Genomic DNA, 13,424 nt, shown 5'->3' with positions numbered 1-13,424 from the left:
GCATGGGTATGTTTCCTCAAGGTGGACATTAGCCCTCCAGACATACCCTGAGCAAGAGCTCAAGTTAAGGCTGCATTGAAGACAAACCCTGTGTCTACTCATGGTCTGCCACAGTGGAGTCCTGAACTCAGTTTGCGCATCCCAGAATACAAAGAATAGCTATGGAATCATTACTGCTTCCCTGTAATACATCCATGAGCAGCAGAACGGAGTGTTACCATTCCCATTTGTGAACAAACTGTAAATCATTAGCCGTGACACTTGAAGAATGGAGATTACTCTGAATTTACTAAAACGACCAATTCTCAATTTATTATACAGCTCATTAGAGAGATGTGTATAATAAATTACCCAGCCCTTCTTGTTCAGCTAACCTGCCAGTCCCTGGTTCATTTCATGCTCTGGATTATTGGATGTGGAGAGGAGATGGTTAGTCTGCCTTCATCACACTGTGTGCAACTGACAAACAATGGCTTGACATGGCTTTTCTCTTTCCCTAGGGCTATCCCCAGCCCAACCTGACCACGCTGGCCGCCAGCCCACAAAGGCTCTGTGATACATGGGAGGCAGCCCCTGACTCAAAGGAAACACAGCTCTCTCCACAGCAGGCGTCCTGTTGATTTCAGCTGCACATGGCAGGCTGTCACAAGCTCGGAGGCTGTGTGTAAAGTGGGGAGTTTGATCGTTCCTCATTACATCTGTCATCTAGGAATAAAGGGGGAGCATACCGCAAGCCCTCTTCCTTGTCAGCAAAGGAGATCAGGCCGAGGACAGCATTAATCACGCTGAAGATCTTTTTGCTCTCTCTAGCAGTGAGCTAGGGGTGTCGAGGTGTGACCGCCTCCATAGGAAGCCCCCCACAAGAACAGTGGTAGGAATCGCAGGAGCTTTCCTGAGTCTTTGAGATTGCAAATCAGGGGTGGAAGATTCTCCCCTCCCACTTCGAAACTCAGTGGGTGTGTCTGTGTGTACTTTTCTGAGCAAAGATGGTGAAGAAAACAGACCCTGGGCTAGTTCCCTTCCCCATGATGAAGCTGCACAAGGTGATTAATCCAGCCTGGGTCTCTAGTAACTACATGACCCCACCAAGTTTGGAGAAATAAATGGTAAATGGAAGGAAGGTAGATTCCTCCCCACCCAGCTATCCCCATCCATTGCAGAAGCTTAATGGCCGGGACTTTCAAAGGTACCTAAAGAAGATAGGGGGCCTAATCCTGTTGAATTCCAGTGTGTGTTGGGCATCCTGAGGGTGCTGTGTGACAATCCCAGCCTAGAAGTCCCACAAATGGAGCTGTTGTTTGTGTGCAGTCCAAGCCAACCTGTATTCTGTTCTATAAATGTTCTCCTATCGCACGCCTCACCATAGTATCTGAGCACTTTCTAATAGTGCATTAAGCCATGTGAGTAACATCTGCCATGTGTTTCTTCTCTTAACTCTTGCCAGGGGAGAAGTGTGTGCCTTGGAGTGTGTTTGGTTGGGAATTATTAAAAGTAATGTGGAGAGAGATACTCATTCCTATACATCTGTTAGAGAAGGGAGCGTCAAAGGCAAGTTTCCACATTAGGGGTCCCCAGGCGTTTATCTCCCAGGTCCTCTCCATACCAGCTGTGTATATGTTCTTGCATGTCTAATCCCATTCTCCTCAGCGGTCACAGCTCTCAGGAGGTTATGGCAAGAAACCGTGACTGATTTGGGGACAGCGGACAAATGGGAGTAGATTCTGTCTTTATACTGAAAATCAAAATTTCAGTGATACCACTCTTAGGAATTTCCACAATGTTGACCAGCTCTAGTTCCATGTCATATCTTTTCCCCTGTCTTCCACTCACTGTGACAGAAAAAGGGCATCTCTAGAGGGTGGAAAAAGCTCCATGAAATTGTTGATTGTATCCTCCCTGACGAGGATGGTTCATTGTAAGAGCTGTTTTTTTTAAAAAAATCAAATATTTTGACCAAAAACCGGGGAAAATTTTTGTGAGAACTTTTTGCTGACAATTTTCTGATTTTCCAACCTCCCCTATTCATGGTCATGCCAACAGGACTAGCCCTTTTCACAGGCTGAACATGTGCCATAACTCTGGCTGTTCAAAGGTTGGGGAGTGTAATTACTCCCTTCTCCTTCCCTTCATGGTAGCATAGGATTTGACACACACACTCACTCACTCACTCTGAATGAATTTAACTAAATCAGTTTCCAAACAGCTAGTAAAATCGGGAGAGCTGCCTGTTGTGAACCCACTTATTCTGGATTTCAGAGTGCCCTATTTCAATTTTGTTTAAGCCAATAAAAGAACAAATTAAACAACATGAATATAGGGTTCTCTTAATCTAAAATTAATGTGCCCACATTAGGAAGTTGTGTTGATTTCACTCAATCAGATTTCAAAATCAGTTTTTAGTTTGGTGTTCAAACTGTGCATAGACCAACCCTTAGGCCCGGTCCACACTCCAGAGTTAGGTGAACATAAGGCAGCTTACATCAATCTAACTTTGTAAGCATCTACATTTAAAATATAACTCCCACCTATGTAAGTCACCCACTAGACCAACTTAACCCCACCTTCGTGAGAGGCAAAGCGCCTAAGTCAATATAGTTAGGTCAATGCAGTGTCAAGGTAGACATTGCATTCCTTACACCACCTGTTGCTGCCTTTCCGGCTGTTCTGGCTGTCAGTCCCTGGTGCCTGGCAGGCAGAGTGGCGGGGCTCGGGCTGTCAGCCCTGGGTGGCAGAGCTGGGGCTATCAGTGCCCCACAATGCCCCACACCAACAGTTAAATCAGTGCGAGCACTCTTGGTGAGGACACACACCACTGAAAGAAGAAGCATAGTGTAGACATACAAAACTCATTTAATTACTGTGGTGGCTGCACGTCGACAACTTAAATTGACTTAATTTTGTAGTGTAGGTGAGCCCATAGACAAAATCACAATCTAGCCTTTACTTTGTACTGAAATATTAAAGGCATCATTGCTGTTCAAAAGTATGTGAAAATATTAAGGCCATTCAGGCACTTAAATCAAGGGACCAGATTTTCAAAAGTGCTCTGCACCTGTAGAGAACAATAATATTTAAATAGGAGTTGAGTGTTGTTGTTTTTTTAATAGACAGTATATCCTAGTGGCTAGAGCATTGGATTAGGACTTGAGACATGGGTTCTATTCTTGGTTCTGCCCCTGGCCTGCTGGATGACCTTGGGCAAGCCATGCCACTTCTTTGTGCCTCAGTTTCCCCAACTGCAACATGGGGATAATAGTTACCTCCCTTATAAAGCATTTTAATGGTGGAAGCCCTATATAAGTGGTAGGTTTCAGAGTAACAGCTGTGTTAGTCTGTATTCACAAAAAGAAAAGGAGTACTTGTGGCACCTTAGAGATTAACCAATTTATTTGAGCATAAGCTTTCATCATCGGATGAAGTGAGCTGTAGCTCACGAAAGCTTATGCTCAAATAAATTGGTTAGTCTCTAAGGTGCCACAAGTCCTCCTTTTCTTTTTATATAAGTGGTAGGTATTGTTATAAAATCATTTATCGATTGCCCATCATATACAATTTATAGTAATGTTAAGTAAAAAAAAACAACCAACCAAAAAAAAGAAAAAGCAGTTCACAGACCTTTGACCAATATGTTATGATTCTCACCTAAATATATTTAGAATAGTGGAGAGAATGCAGAATGATAGAATTTCCTTTTTCTCCAAATTCTATGTCTACAGCCTACTTTAATTGCTTTACTGTAACAATATAATGATAGGATGTTAGACTGGTATGAATAATTCAGTACAGCACAGTGATAACTTTATCAACAAAAATGGTTTATAGTGATTATTTAATGCATTTTCTAGTTATTTCAAAGACAAGCAGAAATGGAATCTGAGCGTGGTATGTAAAACACTGCAGAGAGTGCACTGCAAATGTATTTACGCTATTACTGGGATGGTGAAAAAACCGGAAAGTTATGGGAAGGCACTTGAATAAAACATTTTTTGTTTCCCATGAATGTGTGATATCTTGTTCTATTAAATACTCACCAAGGATGTTTTGAGAAATAGTCCTATCCAGAGCTAATTGTTTGTGCTGTAGATGAATTCGCTGTTTATGAAAAAGGAAGACCTGAAGAAGATATAAGGCTTTCTTCTAGCAAGCGAAGAAATAAATACGGTACTGTGTTTACGCCAGAGACGTACTGAGGCTTTCATGCACAGACTGCCTAGATCAGAAAGATGCTGGAAGCTCACAATGGAGCAAGCACTTTGAATGTGATCGTTCTTGTTGGTTTGCTCCTAGAAAGCAAACCCTTCCCCTGCACCCTCCTTTTTGAGAATGTCACACGATAGAGAGGGCCATTGGAAATACCTGCAGGAAGCGGGGGTGGGGGGCAAACTGTGCATGATTCCTCCCCCCGCCCCTTTTAAGAAACATGGTTTTGTTTAGAGCACTAGTCAAACAGCTGCTTTTCCAATTCTGGCTTAGTTTCTTTTCAGCCTGAAATACCCAAAGCAGCTCATCCGTTGGTAAGAGAGCTCTGCTTTCTTTTCAGAACCTGTCTGTCTTTCACAGCTCGGCGCCCAGCTTAAATTAAACCCAGGTTGATGGTGCCTGAGAGTTGTTGCTGCTATTAACAAATAATTATGGTGGTCCTAATGCAGACCAGGGCTCCACTGTTGCTGTACAAACACAGTGTAAGAGGCTTTCCCTGACCCTAAAGACCTTACAGTCTAAATAGACCAGACAGATACAGAGTGAGGGAGGAAATAGAGAGGGGCAGGGACTTGCCCTAGGGCTCATGGCAGGGCAGGGGCAGAGCGGGGACTAGAAGGCAGGTGCCATAAGTTCCGATCCAATAGACCATGCTGCCTCTGTGTACCAATCAGTAGCTGAGGGTGGCTTTTAGAGATCTCTGAAATGAATTGGTGCTTCCAGTCCAGTTACTAGAGCAGCGTTTCTCAAACTGGGGTCCACGGAGCCCTGGGGGTCCACGAGGGAACTCCAGGGGGTCCGCGGGCCCTGCTGATCAACTCCTCCTGCCTCCTTCCCTCCCTCGATCTCCCGGAGGCTACTGAAGCCAAACTGGGAGATTTTAGGTGCTAAAAGGCCGGCCTCCCAGTGGGGCTAAGTCAGGCTCCCTGCCTGCCCTGGCTCCGCGCAGCTCCCAGAAGCGACCGGCATGTTCCTGTGGCCACTGTGGGCAGGGGGTCTCTGTGCACTGCCGATACCCCGAGCACCGACTACACAGCTCCCATTGGCTGGGAACTGTGGCTAATGGGAGCTGTGGGGACAGAGCCTGCGGGCAGGGGCAGCACACGGAGACCCTCTGGCCCCCTGCCTAGGAGCCGCTGCCAGAGGGAAGGGTCGGTCGCTTTCAGCAGCCGCCCGAGGTAAGCACTACCTTACACCCCAACCCCCTGCACCATTCCAGAGCCTGCACCCCACACCCAAACTCCTTTCCAGAGCCTGGCGAAAGTGAGGTGAGGGTGGGGGAGAGTGAGCGATGGAGGTAGGGGGGATGGAGTGAGCAGGGGGTGGGAAGAGATGGGGTGGGGCTGGGGCCTGGGGCTGAGTGTGGGGACTTGGGGATCCTTGAAAAATTTTAATTCAAAGTGGGGTCCTTGGGTTGTTAAAGTTTGAGTACCGCTGTACTGGAGGCCATGTGTCACATCACAAAAAAGCAGGGTCAGAATTAATACCAACTGGCAGCCTCATTGGTACTCAGGAGAGACACGAAGGACTGCCTGGGTATGGATTCCCTAAAAGTAGTTTTTCCAGGCCAAGGTTTAGGCCAGCTGGTAGGTGGAACTGTAAGAGAACCAGAGGTTTTTTTTTCATTCCGGGGTCAGTTTTGTGGTGGTGGGTTTTTTGTTTGTTTTTTATTAACTACTTCTGTTTCAGAATAGAAACAAAAAGTTTCAAAATTTTCCATGAGCCAATTTTTTTTAAACTGATTCAGGGTCAATTAAAACATTTCATTTTCACAGAACTGCTGGTTTTTCCAATTTCAACTATCGACTAGTTAATATTATGTAATATTAAAAAAAGTGATTTTGGAATAAAGTGGAAATATTCTGAAAAGAGGAAAACACTATTTTCAATCTTTATTTCCAAATGAATTTTCATCAAAGATGACAATGTCTGCAAAACACTCTGCTTTCAATAAAGCGGCATTTTCTGATGCAAAAAGTTTCAGTCAGAAAACTTCTGATCAGCTGTACTGGGGTGGCAGTGAGGGAGAGGGTTTCATGCTTGCTGGGCTTGTTTTATAGGCTTGTTCATGCTGGGCTTGTTTTATAGCCAGAGAAGTCTTCAGTCACCAGAGTTGCCTGTCCAGCATCTTTCACCAGCACCTATGTTCATACACGCAAGGAATGCATCTGTCTCTAATGCAACTGTTCACTTGTGTATGCAGGTGACTGATGCACTGATATTTACTACTGTACTTGACTTTCATACTTAGAACTGGGTGGGAAACGGTTTCCTCATCCCACAGAAATGTTTGAAATGTCCCCCCACCCCCAATTGGAATAGAAAATCAAAATTCTGAAAATGTTTGTTTGCAAACTTAAAAATTCCCCCACATTTTTGTTTCAGGTTAAACTAACTTTTAGTGGTTTCAAAACGTTTCATTTTGAGAATGACGATTTTTTTTTTTTTTTTTGGTATTACAATTAGCTTTAATTTTAAAATTGAAAGTCCTATGTGGTTGTTTAGAAAATGGCAATACGGGACACTTTGATAAAGTGAAACTTAAAAGCATTCAAATATTTTTTTTCCTGAAAAACGTTTTTGTTTCAGCAAATTGGTACTTTATGCCCCCTGCCCTCTCACACCCTCTATGCGTAATATCACAGATTATGAACGTTGATGATATGGAGTAAGTCTGATGTTCTGCAGAACATTTGAGCATGCTGATACACCACGGGCTGCTTAACAATGTTCATGGGAGTCAGCGTTGGCAGTAGTAATGCAGCAGAAGTGTCCATATTTGGAAGAAAGCTTTCTGCAGAAGTGCAGACAATAGTGCAACTGAGAGCCTAGGAGACAGTAGGGAGCAAAGCTTTGGCCTCTATACTGATAGCAATGAGACAATAGGAAACAAAGCTAGCGGAAAAAAAGACTGTAAATATTTTTTTGAAAAACTGTGAGGAATTTTGCTCTTTCTTTCTTTCTTTCTTTCTTTCTTTCTTTCTTTCTTTCTTTCTTTCTTTCTTTCTTTCTTTCTTTCTTTCCCCAGAATTTTGAAACTTGAAAACTTTGAGCAGCCCTAATAAAATCCCAGTAACGCTGTAAATACACCTGTGCTGAGCTGATTGGTTTTAGCTGAGTTCCTGTGAAAGGCAAATGAATAGCCGTGGTTTTGCTGACAGTGTTTTGAGGTGACTTGGTTTGATTTTTTTTTCTTTTTTTTTTTTGCCTGCAGAGGGCACAGAGCCAAATCATCAAGGGCCTTCTCTTGGGTTGCCCTGAGGCAGAAAGCCTGTTGAACGGGGGAGCTGGAGATGTTAGGAATATGTTGAGGCAAACCTCAGATTTTGATGAAGCTTCTGAAAAGGATCTGTTCATCTGAATGCTTTTTCCGAGGAGGCCTGCTGGGGATTTCCCATGCCTGACTGGCATACTGTTTCCGGGGTTTCCATTGTGTTATCTCGGATATAACAATGGGCAAAACTCAAAAGGTTCGCAGAGCTCGTTTTGTTTGCGTAAGCACCCGGAAGTTCAGTTGCTTCTTCAGATCTTCTCTGATCCCTACCGAGGAAAGACTGGGTAGGAAATCTCATGAGTGCAGGCAAGGCTTCTAGGAGCTTCCGTTTGCTGTCAGTCCGCAAATCCCATAAGAGCAGTTTCACTGGTAGAGCTGGGTCACGAGAAGAATCTAAAAATTGGAAAAGTGTGCAAAACTGAACATCCAGACTTGTTCAATAGAGGTTCACTTTGAGTTTTGAGGAAAGATTTGGGGTCAGTTTTATGGTTGCATCTTCCTTTATTTTTTTCTGGTTCCTTATGCATACAGTAAAACCCTCCACCATTGCCAACTCATCCATGGGATGGGAAGAATACCAGGTTTGGTTTAATCTACTGCTCCTTAAAAAAAAATTGTCTCTGAAGTGCTTTAAACATCCCTCTGCATTAAGCAAGACCTTGTGTGTATCCAATTTCATATTTATTTCCCCATTCAAAGACAAGTGAAAAAGTATCTTCAGTGTCGCATCAGAGTGGGGGGGAGGGGGAAGAGCAATAAAGTCTTGATCTAATTGTCTTTCATTTTTCCATTCTATTACCTTTTACTCAGCGCATTTACCTCTTCACCCATTAAAATAACTGTCTGATGGTGGCACTTCTTGTTGAAATGATATAGATATGCTAAGTGGAGTGTGACAGATGAATTCTCTAATTTGAAAATCTACTAGCTATTAGGTAGCAAGCAGACACTTTTGCCAGCTTTATTGACTATTAAAGCCACATTTTATAGCACACGCGGCTCAAATGACTGGATTTTCCACCTTAAAAGCCTGATTTTTCTAAATCTAAAATAGCTCCCCTTTGGGATCAGGTGGGCTGCGTAATTCTGGGAGACTTATACATCCCAGAGAAAATCTCTATTGGTGTTATTAAAACATGCTTCTCATCTGCTTTCTGCATTTAACATTTTAATGTTTCTGGTGCATAGGAAACCATAATCTCACTCAGTAGCACAGTATACAACTGCCACTAGCTTCCGCTCAGACTATCTTTGCCAAAGCCACTGCTGCTTAGAGTGCCAATAAAAGGACACTTCTAAGCCTGTATAAATGAACAAAAAGAACAGGAGGACTTGTGGCACCTTAGAGACTAACCAATTTATTTGAGCATAAGCTTTCGTGAGCTACAGCTCACTTCATCGGATGCATACTGTGGAAAGTGTAGAAGATCTTGTATACACACAAAGCATGAAAAAATACCTCCCCCCACCCCACCCCACTCTCCTGCATGCTTCCAATGCATCCAATGAAGTGAGCTGTAGCTCACAAAAGCTCATGCTCAAATAAATTGGTTAGCCTCTAAGGTGCCACAAGTCCTCCTGTTCTTTTTGCGAATACAGACTAACACGGCTGCTACTCTGACACCTATAAATGAACATAGTTCTGTTAACATCAGCGGAGCTATCCTGAGTTATACCAGCTGAGGTTTTGGCTGCAAGTCTAGCTTAATTCCTGTTCTTGCTTCTGTTCCATTTCACTCAGAAGGTGAAGGATTTGTTTATCCTCTTTGATAAGCTGTTGATATCTTTTCCCTCTCAGTTCTTCAGTTTTTGTTACCAAATTCTGTGATAGTCTTCCCTTTATTTTAAGTAATGAAAGTACTAGAAGTTCATCTTGTATTTATTGTGATAGAAAAGAGCATAATAACTATATTTATGCATCTTATGGCCAGGATATTTTCATTAACATTAATTAAAGCCATCCAGTTACCATGCCAAAAAAAGTGAATTGTCAAACCTTTGCATTTATAGGTAGACCTGGTTATTATTTTTCTGTTTAGCCTTTTACCTTGAACACACAGTTCAATTTACTAGTTTTTGAACTGGGATTACTATTGAATAGACCTGTGTTTAGCTAATTTTTTCAGTTTACTGGCATGTCCAAACAAGAAAAAAAATCACCTGAAACAATTTTCGTTTAAATTGGTTAATCAAAATTTAAAACAAAACACCATTTTGAGTCTGATCAAACACCTTGATTTCAAAATATTTTGTTTTGATTTCAAGCATTTGTAAAAGCTTTACATATTTTTAAAAAAAAGAAAAATGAAGGGAATTTCAAAATTGAAATATTTCATTTTGGAAATATTGAAACAAAATATTTTTATTTTAAAAAAAATCCAGAGACTAACAGTTCAATGCAACCAGCACAAATCTGCAAAATGCTTCAGTCTCACCAAATCAGGGATGGCAAGGATAATCTAGTCTAAACCCCTGTCAAGATTCAGGATTTGTTGCATTGCCCAATGGGAACACTGTGCTCCTGGAGTTGCTGGTATTCAGGTGAGATGAAAGATTAAGATCCCGAGCACGTCTGGCATAGGTGCCCATGTCTAATGGTGCCGGTGGGTGCACAACCCCCCTTGGCCCCTGGCCCTGCCCCGACTCCACCCCTGTCCCGCCTCCTCCTGCCCCCATTCCAACCCCTTCCCCAAAGTCTCTGCCCCAACTCTGCCCCGTCCCCGCCCCTATTCGACTCCTTCCCCACATCTCTGTCCTGGCCCTGCCTCTTCCCCACCTCCTCCCCCGAGCATGCCATGTTCCCGCTCCTCCCCCATCGCTCCTGGGGCTTGCTCCAGCTGTTTGGCAGCGGCAAGAGCTGGGAGGTAGGCAGAGGAGCGGGGGCGCGGTGTGCTCAGGGGAGGAGGCTGAGGTGAAGGAGGAGGTGCAGTGAGGCCGAGGGGCGTGGTGGGGATCTTGGCTGCCGGTGGGTGCAGAGCACCCACTAACTTTTCCCCCTGGGCGCTCCAGCCCCGGAGCACCCATGGAGTCAACACCTATGGTTCTGGTCATTTAAGATTCTGTGGCATCTGGTCTAAGGGGTTTGTTTGTTAGTTCTGTGACATAACCAATGTAATGACTAGAGCAGAATTTTTGCCCTATGGGAAATTCTGATATTTTGACTTTTGTGTTCATCCTGAATTGGGGAAAACTGTCAAAAGATCAACACTTTCTGGAACAAAAAGTTCCAAAAGTTTTGATTCAGAAATGTCAAAATATTTGTTTATTTTTTTTTTTTTACTGAAATTGATGTTCCTGAATCCATATGTTTTCATTCCATTTCTCAGCCTGAAACAGGAACCTTTCAATTTGGGTTGGGCTGACATTAATCTCTGTGTCCACCTGCGCTGCTACAATGCCTCATGGGATTTGTAGGTTTGGGACCCTCATGCCCCCGATAGGTCTTTCCCTCTGGCCAGGTTACATCTTCCTTGATGAATAGTGGTCTCTTTGAAAACATCTGCACAGCTAAAGAGAACCCCTTGGCAGTGAGTCTCAGAGCCCTGATTTACAGACTCAGGCTTGTGCTACAGTGCTAACAATAGCCGTGTAGGGGATCCTGCCTGGGCGCTGAAGCCCAGGAAGGGAGTTAGTTTCAGACCCCAAGCTCCAGCCTAAGCGAGCCCATCTACGCAATTATTTTTAGCACCATAGTATGAGCCCAAGTGTTGCTATTAAACCCCTTTTCACCCCAGAGGTGGCTGCATTACAAGAGTGAGTGAAGTAATCCCTGCCTCTGTTTATAGATTCCAAGGCCAGAAGGGACGACTATGATCATCCAGTCTGACCTCCTGTATAACCCAGGCCATAGAACTTCCCCACAATAATGCATGGAGCAGATCTTTCAGAAAAAAACCCATCCAACCTTGATTTCAAAATTTTCAGTGATGAAGAATGCACTAGCTTGGTAAATTGTTTGAACTGTTAATTACTCTCACAGCTAAAAATGTACACCTTATTTCTAGTCTGCATGTGTCTCGCTTCAAATTCCAGCCATTTGATTTGTGTTGTACCTTTTGAAGGGGTTGATCCTACCAAAGCACAGGTGAGGACTATTTGAGAGCAGCTCTGGGCCACCATTAGGGCTGTTAAACATGGTCCTTTTCTTCTTCTTCTTCTTCTTCTTTTAACTAATGGCCCAAGAAAGTGTAGGTAACTCTAGAGGAGCAGACATAGCTGGGTGGTACCCTGGCAGAGCTAACAAGCTATTGTAGAACGGATACACAGCACAATGGAAGGAATTACTTTACGGGGTGGCATTTATCAAAGGATAATTGGTAATCTGCAGGCATTTCCATGTAATATGCTCACTGTATAGAAATGCAGTTCTATGGCAATGTAACTGGACAAAAAAACATAAAGGAAGACAGATCATTTTTGCCTCAGAACTGTAGGCCAAATCTTTACCTGTGTTAAAGTTCATAGTGCTACGCTGACTTACACCAGTTGACCTGGCTCTATAATATGTGCTAGAGTTGGTTGGAAAATAGGTGGTTTTTCCATGGAAAATTTAGGATTTTTTTTTCATTTTTGTCAGATTTCCACAGAAACGTTTGTCTTCAAACTGATGTGATGTCTCATGGGAGTTGTAGTTATGGTGCCTTCAACTTCCATTTGCCTCTGTGGGCTGGGCTCCTGGGCTGGACTACATCTCCCATGATACACCACATTCTCATTCCTGGTGGCAGGGAAGGGGTGCATCACGTGAGTCCCTAACTATGACACATTCATAGAATCATAGAATCATAGAATATCAGGGTTGGAAGGGACCCCAGAAGGTCATCTAGTCCAACCCCCTGCTCAAAGCAGGACCAATTCCCAGTTAAATCATCCCAGCCAGGGCTTTGTCAAGCCTGACCTTAAAAACCTCTAAGGAAGGAGATTCTACCACCTCCCTAGGTAACGCATTCCAGTGTTTCACCACCCTCTTAGTGAAAAAGTTTTTCCTAATATCCAATCTAAACCTCCCCCACTGCAACTTGAGACCATTACTCCTCGTTCTGTCATCTGCTACCATTGAGAACAGTCTAGAGCCATCCTCTTTGGAACCCCCTTTCAGGTAGTTGAAAGCAGCTATCAAATCCCCCCTCATTCTTCTCTTCTGCAGGCTAAACAATCCCAGCTCCCTCAGCCTCTCCTCATAACTCATGTGTTCCAGTCCCCTAATCATTTTTGTTGCCCTTCGCTGGACTCTCTCCAATTTATCCACATCCTTCTTGAAGTGTGGGGCCCAAAACTGGACACAGTACTCCAGATGAGGCCTCACCAATGTCGAATAGAGGGGAACGATCACGTCCCTTGATCTGCTCGCTATGCCCCTACTTATACATCCCAAAATGCCATTGGCCTTCTTGGCAACAAGGGCACACTGCTGACTCATATCCAGCTTCTCGTCCACTGTCACCCCTAGGTCCTTTTCTGCAGAACTGCTGCCTAGCCATTCGGTCCCTAGTCTGTAGCTGTGCATTGGGTTCTTCCGTCCTAAGTGCAGGACCCTGCACTTATCCTTATTGAACCTCATCAGATTCCTTTTGGCCCAATCTTCCAATTGGTCTAGGTCCTTCTGTATCCTATCCCTCCCCTCCAGCGTATCTACCACTCCTCCCAGTTTAGTATCATCCGCAAATTTGCTGAGAGTGCAATCCACACCATCCTCCAGATCATTTATGAAGATATTGAATAAAACCGGCCCCAGGACCGACCCTTGGGGCACTCCACTTGATACCGGCTGCCAACTAGACATGGAGCCATTGATCACTACCCGTTGAGCCCGACAATTTAGCCAGCTTTCTACCCACCTTATAGTGCATTCATCCAGCCCATACTTCCTTAACTTGCTGACAAGAATACTATGGGAGACCGTGTCAAAAGCTTTGCTAAAGTCAAGAAACAATACATCCACTGCTTTCCC

Source organism: Lepidochelys kempii, chromosome 4 (assembly GCF_965140265.1).
Source record: "Lepidochelys kempii isolate rLepKem1 chromosome 4, rLepKem1.hap2, whole genome shotgun sequence".
Taxonomy (NCBI): Eukaryota; Metazoa; Chordata; order Testudines; family Cheloniidae; genus Lepidochelys; species Lepidochelys kempii.
This window is presented reverse-complemented; position numbering follows the sequence as displayed.